Below are 20349 nucleotides of genomic sequence, written 5' to 3'. Positions count from 1 at the left end.
AGGTAAGAATGTACTTTTGTCATTTATCAATTTTGTCATTTCAGCTTTTGGGAAGGTAACATTGATTCTCCTTTCAAAGGTACTAAATATCCTGTTTTTTTTTTACTTCTGAATTTGCAGAGAATAAAAAAATCAGAAGAGCTTTAGAAATATTTTTTTTTATAGCTGATTCTCACAAGTTATCTCCCTTTACTGAAATCTTTTTGATTGACTGAGAAGCTGTTGATGAAAAGGAAGTTCTTGCCTTGTGTTTATAGTTTTTTTGTAGACTTGTCATCAGCCAGCATAGCTTAGATGATAGACAACATTCTGCTGAAGATTGAGATGTACAAATGTTATCAAGCCTTTGATTTCTTTCTTGTCTAAATCCTTCCCTTTTCTAGCCACATATCCATGGTACCATATATAAACAGCACACAGAGGTATGTACATTTATCTCGAAGGAGGTTCTTCAACACTTTCATAGTTGAATATTGTCCTGGTTTAGCGTATATTGTAATTTTAGATGTCATAAAGTTGCAAACAGTGTTCAGAACATTTGAAACTGTTTGAACCATAATACTGGTAGATTCAAAATTGAAAGCATGTCCCATTGGCTGATTTTATTTTGGGGCTTAACAAAATTTTTAAAATCAATTACATAATAATTAGGTAGGTAATAATGGTTAAAAGTTGTGTTGAAATTTAACGAACAAAATTAAGAATTGATTTGATGTTTGACAGATGTTAGATTTGGATTTTAACTAGATCATCAAAACAAAATTAAAAAGAAGCTTAAATAGTGTAAATGCAGTATGTAATGCCTTAATGCATATGAATATACACATAAACTTGACTTTATTTTGATATAGTGTTATATTGGTGACCTACCCACCTCTTTTATAACATGTATTTTGACCAATTTGGATTTTAAGTTAAATTTAAGTTGTATTGAAGGGTGCGATTCACATTGTCTTTCGTTCAATACTTATAAAACTAAATATTCCCAAACATGAAATAATTCTGGTATGTAGTGGAACGTACCCACGCAGTAAGACATCTCTTGGAACAAGTCAGTATTTTTCGCTCTCTTTTTTTTCCCGCAATTGCTTTTAATGTGTTTATATGATGTATGAAGTATGATGAATCTTGATTAAAATAAATCATTAATGCGAGGAACATTTTAAATGTGTTGTCAGTCACTTTCTTGTAATTTGTTGTCAGGTCAGTAAGTGTATCTGTAATTTCACCTCTTTACTAGGTGTAGTAGCTCTAGACAAAGTATTATGATTCTCACACAACTCTGTAACCATTTTCTTTGATTCCAAATTCAGTTTAAAGTTTTTAAGTCTTTCCTTCAAAATACATACAGCATATACATTACAGTTATCAAATAGACTTATCATTTTTAAATTCACAGTTATAAATTAAAATTGAAATCGGGAAGAAGATCATGGCAGATAAGTCGTCTATCTGGGTAGATTTAATTTTGTTTTTTTTTTTAGCTCTCTAACCATGTGTGTTTCCTTAGGTGGCTAGAACCAATGTTTCACTAACAGAAGTACGAATTTCACTTCACAGACCTCCAGTATCTCATTTGATGATGTGAGTACCATCATATCAATCATTAATGTATGTAAACCTAGAGTTCTTCAGTATTATCATGTTGGCTGCCATTTTGATCGTCTTGAACACGACTGTACACTAACCACATCTTTGGTAAACCTGGAAAAGGACGCCCTGATAAAAGAGATAAGCTCATAATATCAGTCTGCTGTGCCATACTTTTTGCCTTAAAACACATATATATAATTAGATATGAAAATTTGAGTTTTTAGAAATCATGTGGTGCTATGGAACCAGATCTTGAAAGTATTGTCATCTTAAGAGAAAAATTCACAAAGCCTTTTTACCAAGGTATAGAAACAGAGGTCTTCTATAACAAATAACCGAGATTAAGAATTTATACTTATTGATAGAGAGAACAAAAGTAAATAAAAAACACAGAATATTTACAACTTTTTGCAAATCATAACAAATGTATATTAAAAAATGTTTTGAAATAATTTATTTCAAGTTGGTAAAAGCTAACAAATATTTATAGTTGTGCTGCCGAGTTAGTGATGCATTGATTAGATTGAAAAAGATTTCTGATAAAATAAGTTTTTTGTTGACAGGTGCTTGCTTTAGATAAGGTAGCACTGATTTTACCAGACATCCTGTAAACGGGTGTCTTGGTGACATCATATAATTTATCTTCAGGATAAGATTTAGTCAGATCAGATATGTACAAGATTAGGTACATAAATTGTTAAATCTGAAATTTGAAAAATAATGGCAAAATAAAATCATTTGTGTAAACACCCACTCTGTTTTCTGTCCCTCACTCTCTGCCTGTCTTTTCAATATCTGTTTCTGGCCTTGACTTCCCTTTGACATCTGTTTATCTTTTCATTTTTAGCTCACCTGGCCCAAAGGGCCAAGTGAGGTTATGCCGTACCGCGGCGTCTGTCTTCCGTCTGTCCTGCATCCGTCCGTCCTGCATCTGTCAACTTTTCATTTAAACAACTTCCTCTGGAATACCGAAAGGCATAGAGTTGTCATATTTGGCTGGAAGGTGCCTTTGATGAAGCACAACAAAGTTTGCAAAAAAGAAATGACCTTGACCCAAGGTCACAGAGGTCAAATGTTTAAACGACTTCTTCCAAAATACTGAAAGGCCTAGAATCATTATATACGGCTGGAAGATTCCTTTGTTGAATCCCAACAAAGTTTGCAAAAAGAAATGACCTTGACCCATATTCAAGGTCACAAAATAAAATGTGTTAAAACCTTCAAACGACTTATTCGAAAATACCGGAAGGCCTAGAATCAATATTATATTATTCTACTATGTTCCTCTTATGGTGTCCTACAAAGTTTGCTAAAAGAAATGACCTTGACCAATCTTCAAGGTCTCAGGGGTCAAATGTGTTAAAACATTTCAACAATTTCTTCTGAAATATCGGAAAGCCTAGAATCATCATATTTGGCCAGTATGTTCCTTTTATGAAGTCCAAGAAAGTTTGTAAAAAGATATGACCTTGACCCATAGTCAAGGTCACAGATGACAAATGTGTTAAATGTGGAACATATACACAGATATAGTACTGTTGGTCATAAAGATCCAGGTGAGCGATACAGGCCCTCTGGGCCTCTTGTTTTTTTCTCTGTCTCCATCTGTCGTTTCTTTTTTTTTCTTTATCTACATGTACCTATGACCTGTTTCTATCTTACCCTTCCTTTGAATCAGTCTTTCTTTCTGACCTCTTTCTCTTAAAAATCTTTCTTACTTTCTGTAAGATTGCTTCTCCTTGTTTGTTTGTGATTTTTTTGGTAAAACGTGACTTGATAAGGAAATCTTTTTAATTGTTAGTTGACATCACCAGAGAGAAATGAAACATAACACATTTTTAGAATATCAATGACAGCGAAATAGAACACATATATTTAAGGGTTTGGTGATTTATTGGAAGGTTTCAAGAATCTGAAGTGTATATATGAATGTAGGATTACAATAGAGTAATACTGTAACTGAATTGATTATATATAGAATGTCATGTCTACAGAAAAATGGAGGTTTCCATGTCTGCTAGTTTTGTCTTTTTAGGACTAAACGACAGGCAGCAGTTCCATCATAAGCCTGACACAAATGGTGCTTCAGAGATGCGTAGCCTTCTCATGGCAAGCATTTGGCCTGATATACATTTCCTTTGATAGTAAATCAATGGCAAGTGATACATCTGCCAGCCGTCAAATTAACTTCAAATTTGGAACAGTTTCTCCAACATGATGGGTTAGATTTTTGTCGAATATTGATCATTTTCTACGTAATGTCATAACTTTTCTGTGTAATTATCTTGCCAGTGTCTAGAAAAAAAGTTTTGTCATTACAAAAGCCTAATGAAGCATTTAGCTTATAGCCCTCATGTGTTTTTACCATGATGTATTGCCCACGTCATAAGGTCACTTACAAATGGTACTTTAGTATGTCTCTCCAGGGAGGCTCTGGCTCCCAGTTTTATGCATACGGGGCAAGGAATGAGACAAAATCCACTCATGGTTGTAAAATTGATGCCTATAATGTCATTGAAAGCAAAGAGGTGACTTTTAGGTGTTATGTAATCACAGTTATAACATATGCTTAGTTCAGATCTCAGCTGCCCTTTACTGATCCACTGCAGCAAATGAAAGAATGTTGACGACGTTTTGTCATTACCGAGGAAATGTTACTGGGTTGTCAGGGCATTAAACATGAATATTATATGGTAAGGTTCATCCTGTTTGTTCCTGATTAGAATGTAACCCATTAATAGAATCTTATTAAGATTTAAAAAAAAATTAGAGTTATTAGATAAATATGAAAGGTATTTTTGAAAGGAATCTGTGTAGTGAAATAAACTTCAGTGATATTTAACTTAAGAGTTTTTGGAGGACAAGAATACATATCTGTAGTGTAAATGTACTTGAACAGTTGTTCTTCCTGCAGAAGGTCATTGCATGCCAGATCTCACAAGAATTTGGGATTTTTTTGTGAATTTTTCAATAAAGCTCTCTTACAAAGTTGTGATACTAGTGGCTCTGTGTGCAACCACCTTGGGACAAACAGCTGGAACAATTTGTAACACTGTTTAAGATGAAGAGAAATCACAGTGACATTTACATTTATAAGCTAATTCGCATAACAACCTGTCAGGTCATAGACTACATGTTTTCCTCCACTGACACTTAAGTGTTAGCTGTATGCATATTGTTTCAGTTACCCTCTCCCCATCCATTCTACATATTTGTCAATTCTCACAGCTAGCTAGGGTTGCTGGATTCTGACCAATATTTCCAACAGTGATGAAAAGATTTCCCAGGTTATCGATGTGAGGAAAGCATAGTTCCTGGTGTAATTTGTGACTAGAATGGTGCCAGGGTGGCCCTCACATGTGATTGAGAGACTGGCCTGGTGGTCTGGAGATCTCAGATCCTGTGATACCACTAAAAGCCACAACATGAGTAGCTGAAGAGAAAAAGATCACGAGTATGGAAGGATATAAATTTTAGTTGTTAGTATTTCATTTCAGAATGTTCCTGTATAAGACTTTGGTTAACATGAATTTACAATGCATTTGAAGAGTATACGCTTCCTGACTGCTACAATTATAGATTCTTTACAATATTGAAGAATTATTTAATTTAATATCAGTAAACAAGTTTACAAAATATACCTGTATACCATAACATGTGATGATGTTTAATTATTTTTTTATCTAAAGGATATAATATTAAAGGTAGCATATAGCCTTAATTCTTATCTAGAACAGAATAGAGGTGTACAGTTCAAGGTGGCATATAGCCTTAACTTAATACAAAATACAAATACATAGTTCCAGGTAGCATATAGCCTTAATCCTAATACAAAGTACTGGTATGCACTTCAAGATAGTACATAGCCTTAACTGTAATACAGAATACAGGTATGCAGTTTAAGATAACATAGAGCCTTAACTGTAATACAGAATACAGGTATACAGTTCAAGGTAGCATAGAGCCTTAACTGTAATACAGAATACAGGTATGCAGTTCAAGATAACATAGAGCCTTAACTGTAATACAGAATACAGGTATGCAGTTCAAGATAACATATAGCCTTTACTGTAATATAGAATACAGGTATGCAGTTCAAGGTAGCATAGAGCCTTAACTGTAATACAGAATACAGGTATGCAGTTCAAGATAACATAGAGCCTTAACTGTAATACAGAATACAGGTATGCAGTTCAAGATAACATATAGCCTTTACTGTAATATAGAATACAGGTATGCAGTTCAAGGTAGCATAGAGCCTTAACTGTAATACAGAATACAGGTATGCAGTTTAAGATAACATAGAGCCTTAACTGTAATACAGAATACAGGTATGCAGTTTAAGATAACATAGAGCCTTAACTGTAATATAGAATACAGGTATGCAGTTCAAGGTAGCATAGAGCCTTAACTGTAATACAGAATACAGGTATGCAGTTTAAGATAACATAGAGCCTTAACTGTAATACAGAATACAGGTATGCAGTTCAAGGTAGCATAGAGCCTTAACTGTAATACAGAATACAAGTATGCAGTTCAAGATAACATAGAGCCTTAACTGTAATACAAAATACAGGTATGCAGTTCAAGGTAGCATAGAGCCTTAACTGTACTACAGAATACATGTATGCAGTTCAAGGTAGCATATAGCCTTAACTGTAATACAAAATACAGGTATGCAGTTCAAGGTAGCATAGAGCCTTAACTGTAATACAGAATACAAGTATGCAGTTCAAGATAACATAGAGCCTTAACTGTAATACAAAATACAGGTATGCAGTTCAAGGTAGCATAGAGCCTTAACTGTAATACAGAATACAAGTATGCAGTTCAAGATAACATATAGCCTTTACTGTAATATAGAATACAGGTATGCAGTTCAAGGTAGCATAGAGCCTTAACTGTAATACAGAATACAGGTATGCAGTTTAAGATAACATAGAGCCTTAACTGTAATATAGAATACAGGTATGCAGTTCAAGGTAGCATAGAGCCTTAACTGTAATACAGAATACAAGTATGCAGTTCAAGATAACATAGAGCCTTAACTGTAATACAAAATACAGGTATGCAGTTCAAGGTAGCATAGAGCCTTAACTGTAATACAGAATACAGGTATGCAGTTCAAGGTAGCATATAGCCTTAACTGTAATACAAAATACAGGTATGCAGTTCAAGGTAGCATAGAGCCTTAACTGTAATACAGAATACAGGTATGCAGTTCAAGGTAGCATAGAGCCTTAACTGTAATACAGAATACAGGTATGCAGTTCAAGGTAGCATAGAGCCTTAACTGTAATACAGAATGCAGTTCAAGGTAGCATATAGCAGTAATACAAAATACAGGTATGCAGTAAGGTAGCATAGAGCCTTAACTGTAATACAGAATACAGGTATGCAGTTGAAGATACCATAGAGCCTTAACTGTAATACAGAATACAGGTATGCAGTTCAAGGTAGCATAGAGCCTTAACTGTAATACAGAATACAGGTATGCAGTTCAAGGTAGCATAGAGCCTTAACTGTAATACAGAATACAGGTATGCAGTTTTAGATAACGTATAGCCTCCATTTAGAATATGAAAATGATAGACTGTGAATCAAAAGCTTGGGAAAAATAAGAAACATTTGCGTTTCTTTGACTCCGTGGCTAATGCTGGGTGATCTTGTGTGTTACCTTTAACCTATTGATATATAACTAGCAGGCAGTCATCACAGTAACTTACTGAAGGAAAAATTAAACGTTTTCTTACATGTTTATGAATATATCACAAAGTAAACAAAAATCTCTTCACAGGAATTTGCTTTTTTCTGTATACTTTATTGATAATCAGCTTGTTTGTTTACTATAAACAATAAAAAGATGGTTGTGTCACTTTCTCTGTATATGCCATTATTATTGCTTTCTTAATCGTGCTGCAAAAATACATTAGGAAACCCTATTTAATGCTTCTCAGCATCCCCAAAACTAGCTTATCACATGTTTATGATTTTGTGGGAAAAGTGACTTGGTTATAAAAATCTTATAAATTAGATTTTCTCCTTGAAATGCCACAATATTGCTTTTCTGTTGTAGAGTCCCAAATGAATGATGTTATATCAGTGTTATCTTAAGAGATAAATGCTGAATTCATGTTTTATTGTTTGATAGACCATGAGGGGCGTTATGTTTTGTTGACAAAAGTAGCAAAGGCCCTTATAGTGAAGTCTGTGTAATACTGACAGCCTAGTATGGGAGACTTTAATTAATCAAACCTGCTTAGAGATGAGATCATTGTCTTTCTCTGGCAGCCTTTTAGCTGTGTGTATAAATATATATATCGTTTATAATATCAGTGTTTTTTGTTTGATTGATAAAGAAAGCCAAAGAAGTGGAGGACAAATTTGAGGCCATTTTGACAGCTGCTGGGAGTGTTAGTCTGTGTGTGGGGATGAAGTCCTGACAGTGAAATTCTAGCGGGACATCTCCATTTCCACTGGCACTTTATCTCTGTCATTGTGAGAATAGCTACCACTGACATGTCCCCATTTACTTGGTTATGTCAGCAATTTTATCACTCCTATCATACGATATCTGGTAGAAATTTGCAACATTAATGCATCTGATAAAAGATATATGATTTCAATTTTGTATCAGGTTTGTAACATTGGGTTATGTCTACCAGTTGGACTTCCTACCCACCGCTGGGCAACCTGAGAATCAGGTTTTTGCTGCTTTATGTGTTTGAAAAGTTTTTTTTTTATTTGAAGGAGTTGAAAGATTTCCTTTTAAATGCAATATCTTTCTTAGAATGATTAACTGCCACAATGTGTTATGTTTCATTTAATGTAAAATAAATGTTTTCCATCACCATATGAAATTGACTTTCATTCACTTCATATATACAACACACTGAAAGGATCTTTTTGGTATGTGATAGGTGAGGCCTTTTATTCATTAATATTTGAGTGATTCATTTCTTTCTATATTTTCACTGGTGTTTCTTATTACTTCCACTTCACCATCCAAGATCACGAATGACAGAATTCAGAAATGATCAGGTCAGTCTACAGGAAGAAGGGATATTGCCTAGTGTGAACACTGTTTGACATTTGTTTACATATTTTCTCAAGTGCCAAAAGGACACCTGTTTGTTCCTGAGAATCATCATCTCTAAAAAATTATAAATTTCACTGTGGCATCTTGATAATCCACCGTGGCTTCTGATTCTTACTTGATGTAGCTTGATTGTAAGTCAGCTGAAACTTTGTTCTTGTGAGTTGGCCTTACATCACTAGGACATTTTTGTATATAAAATCACCAGTTTATCTCCAGAAACATTTATCAGTTTGGCTGCATTCCAGATAATTATGATCAGCTGCAAAAGGTTTCCATTTTGTTCTGTAGAAATACAGAGTTCATAATTTAGATGCAATAGTAATTTGGTTTTGATATAAAGATAATAATATGGGAGACTGTTTAGAATTGAAATTATTGTAAGAATAAAAATAGATTCAAACAACATATGTAAAGATAGTAAAAGGTAACATTACTAGATACATTGGGTAAAAACATCAAATTTGTTGATAAATATTCCACATATTAAATTCCTACAAATGAAAGTTGTACTTTACCTAAAGAACTATTTGGCTTGTCTGCTGGGATTTTCAGCCTGTGAACAGTCATTTTGAGGTAGGAAGTTTTCCTAAAGTAGTTCATGACTACCTCACTGACTTGGGAGGTCAATTGCCTGCCCTCCAGAGCAATAACGGTAAAATGTATGGCCATATGACACAACCAACGGTTCTGTGTAAACATAGAATATTGTCTTAAATGAAACATAGCCAGATAGTAAATTCTGTATGAACTTTGACCTTTTTGAATTTAGAGTCAATGTGATTTAAGAAATTTTGTAAAGTCAATGTTGGCACAGAAATTGTCTCCATTATAGGTAGATATTGTTAAAAGTGAAAACTGATTTGGGGCAGATGTTAAGGCACTCTTATCTCTGCTCTTGTTCCTATTCATGTGATGGTGAAAAAGCTTTGTATCACAGGTCATGTGATACTTCAGTACAACATGGTTAAACCAGTCGTTATATAAGGTGAATGATATTCCTAATTTAACTTGCACTTAAACAGCAGTAGTATTAGGTAAGTTCCACCTGATTGATGGCAAGACTTTTATTGTCAGTAATTAAGTATAATGATGAATTCTCACTTCTCATGGACTTTTTATGTGTTTTTTTTTTCTACCTAGGATTCAGAAAAGCTCTGAAGGGCATCAGTATCAAATGCCTGTAGTTTTATATGGAGGTGTGATACTGGTATTGGGTTTTTTCGCTCGTAATGCTGCATACAAATTTAATGGAGAATAATTAGAGTTCGGTGTTTGTAGTGAATGAAGGTGATGCTGCATCATTATCCAGTGTTTTCACAATATAACAAGTTTTTCAGGGTAATTTCTGAGCTGCTATCTCCAACGCCAACATGCTGCATTCATTATTACAGCAGTCAGTCTTCTGTGTTGATGCATTAGAGACAGGGTAGATGTTCTTTTATATTGTTTTCTTCAACTTTAACTTCCCTTCTCGCATGACATTTAAATGGAGGCCAATTTTCATTGTTATTTTACGACTGTGAGCACATCTTTAGATTAGATGTGTGATATATAAGGTGAGGGTAACCAAAATAAAAATCCAAAGAATTATTTTATTCATGCATTCAAAATGTCAAACTTAAATTAGAATCATTTGCATTTGATCAAATGAATAATATTAAGGGTTAGCCTCACAAATTAATCACTTGGATTCACACCAGATATTGATAGAAGTCTGACATCACCAATTAGCATTTTCCCGTTATAATTATAAGTGCCAGTTATCCAGAAGAAATCATGATTTGAAATTTGCTGCTAGACATTAGATGAACAAGCTGTAATCCAAACATTTGTAGAGTTTTAGCTTGTATTTCTATTGTTTATCCCTACTGTAGGATTGGAGGTCACCTCAGTGCATACAGCATGACACTCTGCTATGTCAGCTTCAATAATTTCCAACTGAGGTAGATTTTGTTCCTCAGGAAGCTGAGAAATGGATCATAACTGTACCTGTATGGTTGTGTTTTTCAAACAAGGCACTTCACCTTTATTACTTAGGATAACATGTGGTGAACCTCCTGCAAGTTGTTCAGTGAAGAAGTGACTAGCTTCTACAAGGAGACCCTGCCTCAAAAGGATCTTTGCTGCTCATGGGCCAATTAACCCATCTTAACTTCTGCATCCTTTTCAATATTAAATTAAACTTATTATTAAGTTTTATAGACTTTTCAGTTTTAACATTTTATTGACTATTAAGTTTTACTGCCTTTTTAGTTTTAACATCTTCCTTTTCATGTTTGATTTTAACATTTAACTGATTATCAAAAGTTTTACTGACTTTTCAATTTTGATTTTAACAGACTATTAAATGTTTTACTGACTTTTCAGTTTTGATTTTGACAGACTGTTAAATGTTTTACTGACTTTTCAGTTTTGATTTTAATATTTAAATGACGATTAAAAGATTTTCTGACTTTGAAAAGCTTCTCTCGTTGTATGACCCCATTAATGAATCATTTCTAAATGAAAATTTTGCACAAGTATGATATAAACTGTTGATACCTTTTTATGATTTAACAGCATTCTTGTTAAAAAAGAAAATTTGTAGTGGTCTGGGTCCTAAACTGTAAAACTAAGGGAATAATAAAAAACATGTCAGAAACATAAAGAAAGATGTTATGTTCTCATGATAGATGAAATAGTTTGGGAGACAGAATCCTGTCTAGAATAAGTTGTCTTGTTAATATTTAATGTCCATGTCTTTACAATCAATGTTTCACATTATTGGTAGTATTGTAGTGGCTTTCAATTGGAATTAAAACTAATCGACTGTATGGCAATGATCTGAATAAGCAATGTTTTTGTAGTAAGTTTAGGACCTTGTCAGTGAACAAGACCTCATGTGAAGGTGTATTGGGTCAGCTATGGGTGGTCAAGACTAACCAATGGCTTAAAATCTCCTGATAAAATCAGATGGATCATTATCTGTAGTAAAGATCAGTCTTACATACCTACCTGACAGAGGATAAGCTTGACCGTGTCAATTTGGCCAGGTTACAAGCTTGACCGTGTCAGTTTTGACCAGGCTACAGGCTTGATCTGTCAATATCAGCCAGATGACTGAACGGACTAGTGCATCAGGTGTTAAAAATAGTGTGATACAAGTATGAAAGACATGGTCTAGATAAGGGGAGACAACTCCAGAGTGACATTCCATTTGTGGCAGACTAAACATCTTCAAGCTGTTGGAGGGGATACACACACTATCAAGATGAAGGATTCTCTAGATTGTGTTTGTATTGGCAGGTCCTACAATGATATCACTTGTCCAGATTATTTGTTTGTTTTTGTAGAATTTGGTATTTCTGTATATCTGGTGATGCATCTATTGGCACAAGGTAATCAGTGTAGTTGAGGAATGTCCCATTTTCTAAGGATATTATTATCAATCATTTTAAGGTGCAGAAATAAAATTGGTACAGATTCAAAAGAACACAGCTTTATTTTTCCAGTTATTTCTCGTAGTGTCATGGAGTGCAATAGGCTTAAGAGAAGATTTGTTCCATGGTACTTAAACTATCATCCCATTCAGGACTTGTGACAGAACTCTTCATTAGAAATTATCATCCCAGTCAGGACTTGTGACAGAACTCTTCATTAGAAATTATCACCTTGTTTAGGACTTGTGACAGAGCTCTTCATTAGAAATTATCATCTTGTTCAGGACTTGTGACAGAGCTCTTCATCAGAAATTATCATCCCAGTCAGGACTTGTGACAGAGCTCTTCATCAGAAATTATCATCCCAGTCAGGGCTTGTGACAGAACTCTTCATTAGAAATTATCACCTTGTTTAGGACTTGTGACAGAGCTCTTCATTAGAAATTATCACCTTGTTTAGGACTTGTGACAGAGCTCTTCATTAGAAATTATCACCTTGTTTAGGACTTGTGACAGAGCTCTTCATTAGAAATTATCACCTTGTTTAGGACTTGTGACAGAGCTCTTCATTAGAAATTATCACCTTGTTTAGGACTTGTGACAGAGCTCTTCATTAGAAATTATCATCCCAGTTTGTGACAGAGCTCTTCATCAGGACTTGTGACAGAGCTCTTCATTAGAAATTATCACCTTGTTTAGGACTTGTGACAGAGCTCTTCATTAGAAATTATCTTTGTTTAGGACACAGAGCTCTTCATTAGAAATTATCACCTTGTTTAGGACTTGTGACAGAGCTCTTCATTAGAAATTATCACCTTGTTTAGGACTTGTGACAGAGCTCTTCATTAGAAATTATCATCTTGTTTAGGACTTGTGACAGAGCTCTTCATTAGAAATTATCACCTTGTTTAGGACTTGTGACAGAGCTCTTCATTAGAAATTAGAGCTCTTCATTAGAAATTATCACCTTGTTTAGGACTTGTGACAGAGCTCTTCATTAGAAATTATCACCTTGTTTAGGACTTGTGACAGAGCTCTTCATTAGAAATTATCACCTTGTTTAGGACTTGTGACAGAGCTCTTCATTAGAAATTATCACCTTGTTTAGGACTTGTGACAGAGCTCTTCATTAGAAATTATCACCTTGTTTAGGACTTGTGACAGAGCTCTTCATTAGAAATTATCATCTTGTTTAGGACTTGTGACAGAGCTCTTCATTAGAAATTATCACCTTGTTTAGGACTTGTGACAGAGCTCTTCATTAGAAATTATCACCTTGTTTAGGACTTGTGACAGAGCTCTTCATTAGAAATTATCATCTTGTTAAGGACTTGTGACAGAGCTCTTCATTAGAAATTATCATCCCAGTCAGGACTTGTGACAGAGCTCTTCATTAGAAATTATCATCTTGTTTAGGACTTGTGACAGAGCTCTTCATTAGAAATTATCACCTTGTTTAGGACTTGTGACAGAGCTCTTCATTAGAAATTATCACCTTGTTTAGGACTTGTGACAGAGCTCTTCATTAGAAATTATCATCTTGTTTAGGACTTGTGACAGAGCTCTTCATTATCATCCCATTCAGGACTTGTGACAGAACTCTTCATTAGAAATTATCATCCCAGTCAGGACTTGTGACAGAGCTCTTCATTAGAAATTATCACCTTGTTTAGGACTTGTGACAGAGCTCTTCATTAGAAATTATCATCTTGTTCAGAAATTATCATCTTGACTTGTGACAGAGCTCTTCATTAGAAATTATCATCCCAGTCAGGACTTTTGACAGAGCTCTTCATTAGAAATTATCACCTTGTTTAGGACTTGTGACCGAGCTCTTCATTAGAAATTATCATCCCAGTCAGGACTTGTGACAGAGCTCTTCATTAGAAATTATCATCTTGTTAAGGACTTGTGACAGAGCTCTTCATTAGAAATTATCATCCCAGTCAGGACTTGTGACAGAACTCTTCATTAGAAATTATTACCTTGTTTAGGACTTGTGACAGAGCTCTTCATTAGAAATTATCATCCCAGTCAGGACTTGTGACAGAGCTCTTCATTAGAAATTATCATCTTGTTAAGGACTTGTGACAGAGCTCTTCATTAGAAATTATCATCTTGTTTAGGACTTGTGACAGAGCTCTTCATTAGAAATTATCATCCCATTCAGGACTTTTGACAGAGCTCTTCATTAGAAATTATCATCTTGTTTAGGACTTGTGACAGAGCTCTTCATTATCATCCCAGTCAGGACTTGTGACAGAACTCTTCATTAGAAATTATCATCTTGTTTAGGACTTGTGACAGAGCTCTTCATTAGAAATTATCACCTTGTTTAGGACTTGTAATAAAAATTATAATCCATTTTAGGACTTGTGATAGAGTTCTTCAAAAGAGATGATCAAGCTTTTCAGATTTAGTAAAAACTCTTCATTATAAATGATTAAGCTCCAGGGGGCTTGCAATAGATATATATATTCAATGGTAGATATCCAGCTCCTTAGGACTGTAAGCTTGTGGTAGAGGATATACAAAGTCTTACAAGCTTGTGGTAGAAGTCTGACAAGCTTGTGGTAGAAGATATACAAAGTCTTACAAGCTTATGGTAGAAGTCTGACAAGCTTGTGGTAGAGGATATACAAAGTCTTACAAGCTTGTGGTAGAGGATATACAAAGTCTTACAAGCTTGTGGTAGAGGATATACAAAGTCTTACAAGCTTGTGGTAGAGGATATACAAAGTCTTACAAGCTTGTGGTACTAGTCTTACAAGCTTGTGGTAGATGACTGACAAGCTTGTGTTAGAAGTCTTACAAGCTTGTGGTAGAGGATATACAAAGTCTTACAAGCTTGTGTTAGAAGTCTTACAAACTTGTGGTAGAAGTCTTACAAACTTGTGTTAGAAGTCTTACAAGCTTGTGGTAGAGGATATACAAAGTCTTACAAGCTTGTGGTAGAGGATATACAAAGTCTTACAAGCTTGTGGTACTAGTCTTACAAGCTTGTGGTAGATGACTGACAAGCTTGTGTTAGAAGTCTTACAAGCTTGTGGTAGAGGATATACAAAGTCTTACAAGCTTGTGTTAGAAGTCTTACAAACTTGTGGTAGAAGTCTTACAAACTTGTGTTAGAAGTCTTACAAGCTTGTGGTAGAGGATATACAAAGTCTTACAAGCTTGTGGTAGAGGATATTCAGAGTCTTACAAGCTTGTGTTAGAGGTCTTACAAACTTGTGGTAGAAGTCTTACAAACTTGTGGTAGATGACTTACAATCTTTTGGTAGAAGTCTTACAAGCTTGTGGTAAAAGTCTTACAAACTTTTGGTAGAAGTCTTACGAACTTGTGGTACTAGTCTTACAACCTTGTGGTAGAAGTCTTACAAGCTTGTGGTAAAAGTCTTACTAGCTTGTGGTACTAGTCTTACAACCTTGTGGTAGAAGTCTTACAAGCTTGTGGTAAAAGTCTTACTAGCTTGTGGTACTAGTCTTACAACCTTGTGGTAGAAGTCTTACAAGCTTGTGGTAAAAGTCTTACTAGCTTGTGGTACTAGTCTTACAACCTTGTGGTAGAAGTCTTACAAGCTTGTGGTAAAAGTCTTACTAGCTTGTGGTACTAGTCTTACAACCTTGTGGTAGAAGTCTTACAAGCTTGTGGTAAAAGTCTTACTAGCTTGTGGTAGTGGATATACAAAGTCTTACAAATTTGTGTAAAGGTCTTAAAAGCTTTTCTTGCAAGCTTACAGTGGTAGAGGACTTAAGAGACAAAATGACAACTGAACCATTCAAAAGATCAAGGTATTTGTATTATGTAAGATGTTTTGTGCAAAACAGATTTTGGAATATCTATCACAGATGCAAAAACATACAAAGTAAGAAGTTTATTGTGTTGACGGATGCTGAAGTTGGAATCTGAAGGGAAAATAAATGGATATATAAATATTTTATCAGAAGGATTTTTCACACAAAACCAAAACAACATTTGAGGACATAAATTTTCTTTTAAGGAAATAAATTGATTGTTTCCAACTTATACATCTATGCTTGTAATAAAAGCTCGAGATTCACGCGCAGAGAGCATGGTTTTTATGCGATATAAAAGCTTATCTGCTACATACAGAGCTAAACAGTCCTGTGAAAATTGGTCGTCAGCAGTTATCATCTGGGCATATAGTCAATAAAATGATACACTTCAGTGAATTTCATGTCCCTCTGACCATTTGGTCTGGAAGTTTCTTGTCAGGGGAAAATTTACACAACATACAGTTATATGTCTGTTTAAACAATTAAATAATTGTGTAGGTATGTCTGGAGATTGTTCTACTACAGATTTATTACAAAGATTACTTTTGCCCTTTCCGGCAACAGCAAGGGCCAGTATGTAGGGAAGTCATGTTTGGGTCTGATGCCTGGCCAATTTACTGATGTTTTGCCAGGATAACTTTGTCTATAGGCACCAATCTCATCTGATAGCAAACAAACTGTGGCCAACAACTGCTCCACTTCATCCAATCGTTTTTGCCTTCACTGTCATTTCATGCTGTTGAGAAGCACAGACAACACAACAGATGTAAGATATTCTGAAACCTGTCTTTTGTAAACTCATTATTTTGAACACAACATATTGGTCAGAAAACCTGTCTAACCAGTCAGCCTGTTGAACACAACATATATTGGTCAGAAAACCTGTCTAACCAGACAGCCTGTTAAACACAACATATTGGTCAGAAAACCTGTCTAACCAGACAGCCTGTTAAACACAACATATTGGTCAGAAAACCTGTCTAGCCAGACAGCCTGTTAAACACAACATATTGGTCAGAAAACCTGTCTAGCCAGACAGCCTGTTAAACACAACATATTGGTCAGAAAACCTGTCTAACCAGACAGCCTGTTAAACATAACATATTGGTAAGAAAAACCTGTCTAATCTGAAATCCTGTTGAACACAACATATTGGTCTCCAGTAGTGTAGGGATTTAACCAGACCTTGTAGAATACAACGGCTCCAGTAGTGTAGGAATTTTACCAGACCTTGTAGAATACAACGGCTCCAGTAGTGTAGGAATTTAACCAGACCTTGTAGAATACAACGGCTCCAGTAGCGTAGGAATTTAACCAGACCTTGTAGAATACAACAGCTCCAGTAGTGTAGGGATTTAACCAGACCTTGTAGAATACAACGGCTCCAGTAGCGTAGGGATTTTACCAGACCTTGTAGAATACAACGGCTCCAGTAGCGTAGGGATTTTACCAGACCTTGTAGAATACAACGGCTCCAGTAGCGTAGGAATTTAACCAGACCTTGTAGAATACAACGGCTCCAGTAGCGTAGGAATTTAACCAGACCTTGTAGAATACAACGGCTCCAGTAGCGTAGGAATTTAACCAGACCTTGTAGAATACAACGGCTCCAGTAGCGTAGGAATTTAACCAGACCTTGTAGAATACAACGGCTCCAGTAGCGTAGGAATTTAACCAGACCTTGTAGAATACAACGGCTCCAGTAGCGTAGGAATTTAACCAGACCTTGTAGAATACAACGGCTCCAGTAGCGTAGGAATTTAACCAGACCTTGTAGAATACAACGGCTCCAGTAGCGTAGGAATTTAACCAGACCTTGTAGAATACAACGGCTCCAGTAGCGTAGGAATTTAACCAGACCTTGTAGAATACAACGGCTCCAGTAGCGTAGGAATTTAACCAGACCTTGTAGAATACAACGGCTCCAGTAGCGTAGGAATTTAACCAGACCTTGTAGAATACAACGGCTCCAGTAGCGTAGGAATTTAACCAGACCTTGTAGAATACAACGGCTCCAGTAGCGTAGGAATTTAACCAGATCTTGTAGAATACAACGGCTCCAGTAGCGTAGGAATTTAACCAGATCTTGTAGAATACAACGGCTCCAGTAGCGTAGGAATTTAACCAGATCTTGTAGAATACAATGGCTCCAGTAGCGTAGGAATTTAACCAGACCTTGTAGAATACAACGGCTCCAGAAAAAACAGTTATAGTTCTTTCCCTCGATTAGTGTGTTGATTTGTAATGAATGCACTCCATCACAAGCAGAGTAATTACATGCCTGATGCCAATACATTTCATGAAAGCGATGATGCATTTTGCAAGTGACATGAAGTTTCGCACAATCAGACATGAGTTGATCTTCGCAAACATCTCTGTAATCCTGTTGTGGGCTCATTCTCGCTCTCTTTCATGATTCTTTGATAATTAAAAGTACCGTAAATTTGTCAAAAAGCTTGACTTTTGTCTAATGGCCATAATGAATGGAAGTCATTAATGAAATTTACTGTTGCAGATTCTGAGAAATTTTTATTTAGTGTTAATTAAAAAAGGGAATCCAAGTGAATTTCAAGAAAATTAATGATTTCGTAAATTTAGCTGGTTTGAAATGAAAATCTGAACTTCCCACTTGGATTGATAACATGTGGAGTTAACATTCAGATAGCTACAACTTTACCTCATTTAGATGATGTCTTTCTTCTGTGAGAAAATTTATTACTGTTTTGTGAGAAATGTGGAAAAACGATCACGAAGAACAGATTTTTCACATGAACTCATACAGGGGAATATCACTTCGGAGAGTTGAATAAAGAAGATATTGCAAAGCGAAATGACAACTTGTACTGATTTTTTCTAATATTTTTGGCACCGTTGTAGCCATTCTTTCCCTTGTTATTTCTGCTAAGCCATTTTCATTTAGGGTAGCCATTTGACCTTATTTTGCTTTCTGATGAGCTCTCGCTGAGCTTTTTGAGGCCTGTATTAATATTTGCAGGTCTGTCTCTGATTTGGGACTGAATGGTGATGGTGATGTGAAAGGTATGGGCTACGGTAGCTTCTGATCATGTGAGTCGTCTCCGCACTCATCACATTCATCCAATGTTAATATTCTGTCCTTGTGGGCGAGGAGGACTGATCAGTACAACTTAATATAAATCATTTGTTAAAAAATAAAGTTAATAACAAAAAGACTACTGAAAATGCTTGGTGGCAAGTCAAGAAAGGATTTGATCTCCCCTGCAGTGGCATAGGACAGTAAAATGTAACTGAGTTTTTAAAGTATAAAGATTTAAGCAATCATCTTTTCATCAAAAGTTTTGAATGTTTGTTTTGTTTGTCAGTGGTTGATATGTTTTATTAGTTTCTTACTTAAAACTTAACACATGTTGGTAAAGAAGTCTTAAAAACTAGCTTTATGCATTATTGGTAAAATTCATTTTAAAACCATCTAAATATATTCTGATAAAAAGGTTATGAAACCCAGCATAATACATATTAGTACAACTGCCTTCAAAACAAGCTTTATACATCATTGGCAAAAACCATTAACTTCATGCAGATCTGTACCAATGTCTGAAATAGGAAAGGTATTTTAGAGAGTAGTACAAGATGTTAGATTTGATGACTGGTAGATGTATAGGTGTGACACTTGGACAAGTTTAATGATTTTGTGAATTTGTATGACTAAATGAAGTTTTACAGACTGACAAAATATGTTTTTGCATTTATTCAGTCTGAGGACAATAATATATTAAAAGGTTGTTTAAATATGTTGACATTACCACAGAATTGATATTGAGTGATGAATAAAGCAAGTGTTGAACCCATAAGGAAATGTAAATATGTTGACAAAAAATGAAGGAAGGGCTTTCAAAAGCATAAAGATTTTACGGTAAAACCTCAATAAGTTTGATGTTTTCGTGACGTGTATTTTTTTTCTTTCCTTGTTGTATTTGTATATTAGCATTTAAAGCGTATGACCTTTCCATAAGCTGGTGATAAATAAGGGGTTTAATGACTGTGCATAAATATTAGCAAAGGGAAGCGATCAACTACATGCTTTTGAAAGCCTGTTTGTCCTATACCACGCCCTCTTATATAACCCTATCCATAATTGGTTGGTAATCATCCACTCCAAATTTACCTCCGATTATACTACAAAAGCACTTGAACGTGGTGACTGGGGACGCTGTCTCCTCCCCCAAATATTTACCTCATTGATCTGTAGATGTCTGTACCTATAGTATTTGTAAAAGATCAATAATTGATCGTCCATAACTGATCATCGATACTATCTGACCCGTCATCGACTGGGGCCAGCTATCAACTCATCGCCAGTAATAAAGCTAGTTTAAGGAGACATGGTGTCTGACAGATGTGATTTTCTAGTACATCTAACTGCCATACTGTAATTTATCATTTTCTTGACTCTTCTACCTG

The 20349-nt window shown here is 35.2% G+C and overlaps 1 protein-coding gene and 1 long non-coding RNA gene across 2 annotated transcripts in view; one reads left to right on the top strand and one right to left on the bottom strand.

Annotated features, from left to right (window-relative positions):
• LOC132547691 (uncharacterized) overlaps positions 1-20349 on the top strand; it is a 147606-nt gene that overhangs the window by 45995 nt on the left and 81262 nt on the right. The gene's annotated exons all lie outside the window — the stretch shown is intronic.
• Positions 8513-11762, bottom strand: LOC132547747 (uncharacterized). The gene is made up of 3 exons (XR_009554130.1): positions 11687-11762; positions 9208-9379; positions 8513-8974 (listed from the first exon to the last, which is right to left on the bottom strand). It is a non-coding gene; the product is annotated as an uncharacterized LOC132547747 (long non-coding RNA).

The sequence above is a fragment of the Ylistrum balloti genome, unplaced genomic scaffold (assembly GCF_031769215.1).
Source record: "Ylistrum balloti isolate Yb309-2 unplaced genomic scaffold, AGI_CSIRO_Ybal_v1 Utg369972, whole genome shotgun sequence".
Taxonomy (NCBI): Eukaryota; Metazoa; Mollusca; class Bivalvia; order Pectinida; family Pectinidae; genus Ylistrum; species Ylistrum balloti.
Note: the sequence above shows the minus strand (reverse complement) of the source record. Positions and strands in the feature narration are given on the sequence as shown.